The sequence below is a fragment of the Sapajus apella genome, unplaced genomic scaffold, assembly GCF_009761245.1.
Source record: "Sapajus apella isolate SASKATOON/1434 unplaced genomic scaffold, GSC_monkey_1.0 scaffold27, whole genome shotgun sequence".
Lineage (NCBI taxonomy): Eukaryota > Metazoa > Chordata > Mammalia > Primates > Cebidae > Sapajus > Sapajus apella.
Genome location: NW_022436967.1, coordinates 13,378,934 through 13,383,873, shown reverse-complemented (window position 1 = coordinate 13,383,873; position 4,940 = coordinate 13,378,934). Strand labels below are relative to the sequence as shown.

General features: G+C 40.2%; 1 pseudogene; it reads right to left on the bottom strand.

Annotated features, from left to right (window-relative positions):
- Nucleotides 1–596: 596 nt before the first annotated feature.
- Nucleotides 597–4,940, bottom strand: part of LOC116560757 — a 5,692-nt pseudogene continuing 1,348 nt past the window's right edge.

Sequence of the window (4,940 nt, the reverse complement as noted above, 5' to 3'; positions counted from 1 at the left end):
TGAAATGCCATGTCATACCAAAGGTACAGACTGTTTCAAAGCATTTGTACCTATTGAGCTGAAACAAAAACCAAACCAAACCTTAATCCCACCAGCAATGAAACGTGTCTGTGGCCTTGGTAGAAACATCATGACTAGCTCCAACATGGCAAGATCCACAAATCTTCTCTAGTGCTATGTGGAAATATTTCACCAGGTCCACAAATCTAGAGGTGAGATGGAAGACTCTGGTTGCAACGAGTGCAAAGCATTTGCATCATTAGACCAACTTCCAAATCGATTTTTATAAATATGTACAAATAAGTTACAGGCACTTGAAATGTCTTTGGCTGGAATAATCCAATATTACAAGATAATGTATTCACATAGTGTCTGGACCCAGGCTGGGTTCAGCAGGCAAGGATTATGGTTCTCTCAGTCTCTCTCAGAAAACAAGAAACCGTGGGATTCGGTTTCAGCTGAAACTGCCTTCATAGGACAATATTTAGGATTGCTCTAACACAATTTGTTGGGTCTGCCTTTGATAACAATATAGCAAAACACTGTTATTGCCATCATGAAGAGGAAGTAACTGGTATACATGAGATGCAAATTTATTAATGAACAGTCATCATCTGGAGCAATAACTTTATGCTTGGGATTAAAAGCGTGATAGCCTTTTTTTCAATGGGCCTCTTTTAACACCAGAAAAGAGCATATTCTGTGTTGGCCTTTCTTGGCAGTTCTAAAGATCTTTCATTAGAGTGTTATTGCTGTATGTGTCAGAAACAGTAGGGTGGCTGCACAGTGACAGGGAACACACCTGGGGTGTCTCTGAGGGTCATGCAGGCTGTGAACACCATCTGCTCATGGTGACTCTCAAGAGCACAGCTATCTGATCTCGAACCTGGAGGCAGGGTAAAGGTAATATTTATCTATTTGTTAGCTTCTCTGTCTGAAAGTCCAATTTGATGTCATAAAATGATCGAATACTTGTGAGTGATTCCATGAGAGTACCCTCCAAAGAACTTGAGTGGGTCCAGGGTTAGGGTGATTGCAACTGAGATGTTAACTGGTCCTGAATCCTCCAGGGTGTGGAGAGACCTGGTGGATGCTCTGGGCTGCATGGTCATTATGCTCCCCAGAGTTTTGGTGTTGTTTTTGAGATGGCTTAGTGTTTCATTTTCTGATGGACGCAAGTCCAAATCATTCAACCATAGCAGAAAAGTATTCCAATCTTCAGCCATTTCTGGCGATGTAATCTCCTTGATTTTGAATGAACAGCCCAGGATTGGGAAAGCTACTCCATGGTACTCACAATGATCATAAAGACCACCAAGGGAAGCTGACCGATGATGTATACATTCAGATTCTCCAGGGCGTGGATGTTAAAAATTATTCTGATTTAAGGTCCACCCAGCCTTGGCTGACACCTGTGTGCCTCCAGGCCCAGTCAGCCAGCTGCTCAATGGTGTGCATCAGGCCCAGGGCTACTGGGCACCAGGCCCCCCATTGTGCTGGGGGCAGTGTCCAGCTGGCCATAGGGCCAAGGTGAGGACCAGAGACCAGCTGAGCGCGGTGGCTCAAGCCTGTAATCCCAGTACTTTGGGAGGACGAGGCAGGCATATCATGAAGTTAAGAGATCGAGACCATTCTGGCCAACATAGTGAAACTCTGCCTCTACTGAAAATACAAAAATTAGCTGGGCATGATGGCCTGTAGTCCCAGCTACTCGGGAGGCTGGGGCAGGAGAATTGATTGAACTCGGGAGGCTGAGGTTGCAGTGAGCCAAGATCACACCACTGCACTCCAGCCTGGCACCTGGTGACAGAGCAAGGCTCTGTCTCAGAATAAAGAAAAACAAAGAAAAGAAAAAGAGAAGTCCATGTCATAAAAGAAGTCAAAAGCATTCCTAAATAATCAGAATCCTCTGCCAAGTTGTCTAATGTCAATTTGTTTTCTGGTACTGCTTCTTCTGTGACTTTTTTCTCATCACCTGGCACTGGTTTGGAAATACTGATCTAAATCAAGTTGCCTTCTCTTAATACCTCCAATTTGATGTTTATTAGCCATTGAATTTTTGTAAGATCCACATCTTGAAACCCTTTTTCCCCTACTTTTTTTTTGATATATCTAGAATCTCTTTCATGATTTCCTTGATTAGCTCTGTTGTAAATCTTGTGATGTTACAGAAGTTTCTCCAGCAGAAATGTATTGTTTTGGTATTGATAACTTTCACTGCTTTTTCTATCACAATGATGGCATCTTCAGTGGTATTATTTTCCAGACTCATGATCATTCAATCGTGTTTCTCTTCCACAGCTTTGACAATCCTTTTTATAGAATACCATTTATTATGATCCTTAGTGGTCCTTATGACCCCTTGATCTAGAAGCTGAATTAGAGATTTGTTGGGGGGCAAGTAGACTTACTGATGCCTTTGATGTTGAACTCATGGGGTTCTGAGGGCCAGGAGTTTGTCTAATCAACAGAATACCAGAAGGCAGTCCTTTACTAGAAAGGTACCTCCTGACTTCAGGGTCAAAGCGTCAACTGAACCAAGGGTCAAAAGGGTTCTTGACCAGGTCCCCTTGTTGTAAAACCAAAAGACTAACAGCTGGTGTTTATCTTTCCCTTCCAGGCTTGGGGATTCGCAGCTTTATACAAAGGTGAGTCCTGATCATAAACTCAGCTGCATTTACATAGAACAGTAGAGTTAGCCTATCCCCTTCTGCCTTAAATCCTAGTGCTCGCTTCTCTTCCTTACTAATATCCTTTAAGGCATTTTATTTCCAGAATAGGCAGTTGTGTTTGCATTAAAATTCTATTCAGGTAAATATATTTTCTCCTTAATGCTTTTCTTAGTGGGAATTCATCTGCTACCACTTGGTCAGTAGAAGGTTCTTCTCCTATTATTTTGACATTTTTTTTAAAAGCCAAACTTCTTTCTAAAACTATTAGACCATTCTTTGCTGGCATTAAATTCTCCAGCTTTAGATTCTACACATTTGTTTTGTCGTAAAATGACCTTTTTTTAATCAAATCATATCAGAGTCTATCTATATTAGAGGCCCTAACCATATTAGAGTCTAAAGACTCTATCTTATTGCTATAGAGAAAGAGCCTTTCTTATAGCAATCGTGTACCCACATAAAAGCTACATTTTCAATACAAGATAAAAAGATATTTTGCAAAAAGTACAAGGTTTGTTTACCAGCAGGCATAGCTGTAGAAAGGGCTTCACGTATCCTTTTTTTTTTTTTAAACACAACGATCCTTATCCTGGATTCATTTATCTTGAAATGGCAGGCAACCACAACTGCATACCTCAATTTAAAGTGTATCTCAAGCAATTAACCATTTTTTTCCTTGCAATTTCATGACTTTTTTTTTTCCTGCTTTTGAGAGCATTTCCAGCATCACTAATGGCACTTTATTTTGGGTTCTATGGTGATATTCGAGGTTTATGACATTGCACTAAACATGGAAAATACATAAGTACAATGAGAGATCCATTTTTTACTGTGATAAACAGTTTACTGTAGTGAGGAACTGCTCACAGAGATGATTAACATCACAAGGTGTTTTAAGCGGATACTCACAACACTTGAATTCACTGCAATAGCGACATTAGGTGGCCACAAAATTATTACTTTAGTACAGTATGTGTTCCATTAATTTTATGTGGTTATGATTTAATACTGGATCTTTACATTTGTTTACATTTCTCTGGACTGTGAATTAGATCATGTATTGTCAGTAAGTGTGTGTATCAATTTTAATGATTTTTAACTTTTGTAATAGATTCGTGTATATTGTATGTTAGTAAAGGGAAAAATAGACAAATATCTATATATTTTTTACTCATTCATGACATATCCAACTTTTATTTATTTATTTATTTTTTGAGACGGATTCTCACTCTGTTGCCCAGGCTGGAGTGCAATGGTGCAGTCTCAGCTCACTGCAACCTCCACCTCCCAGGTTCAAGCAATTCTCCTGCCTCAGTCTCCCGAGTAGCTAGGACTGCAGGAGCCCACCACCACGTATTTTTAGTAGAGATGGGGTTTCACCATATTGATCACACTGGTCTCGAACTCCTGACCTTGTGATCCGCCCACCGCAGCATCCCAAAGTGCTGGGATTATAGGCGTGAGCCACCACATCCAGTTGACATACCTAACTTTTTAAATTTTTTGTTATTTCTAGGCTATGAGGTTTATCTGTGAGTTTTTCAAATTTCCTTAAGTGTCCTGAAAATTTTCTAATACATTTGTTGAAAAAGGTCTATGTGACCAGATGCAGTGGTTCACATCTGTAATCCCAGCACTTTGGGAGGTTGAGGTGGGCAGATGACGTGAGGTCAGGAGTTTGAGACCAGCCTGCCTGACATAGTGAAAACCCATATCTACTTAAAATACAAAAAAAAAAAAAAAAAAAAAAATTAGCCAGGTGTGGCAGCGGGCATCTGTAATCCCAGATACTCAGGAGGCTGAGGCAGGAGAATCACTTGAACCCAGGAGGCGGAGGTTGCAGTGAGCCAGGATCACACCCTGCACTCCAGGCTGGGTGACAATGGTGAAATTCTGTCTCAAAAAAAAAAAAAGGTATGTGTACAAATGGTCCTGCGCAGTGAAAATCCCTGTTGTTCAAGGGTCAACTATATTTTGAAGAAAGGCCTTAGTGTTAATATAACAGATCTCTAATGGAGAAGCAATAAAATGTGTTAAATAAAGTAAAAGAGAAGGTAGGAGATTAAAATAGTAATTGGAATTAAGCCTTTCTTCAATGTACTGAGAAATGTGGCTCAGAAAATAGTAGAAGCCACACAATCTTTGGAAAAGAATAGAGGAAAAAGCTTAACAAGTACATCCTTTCTTCCTTCCTTCCTTCCTTTCCTTCCTTCCATTCCTTCCTTCCTTCCTTCTTTCCTTCTTTCTCTTTCTTTCTTTCTTTCTTTT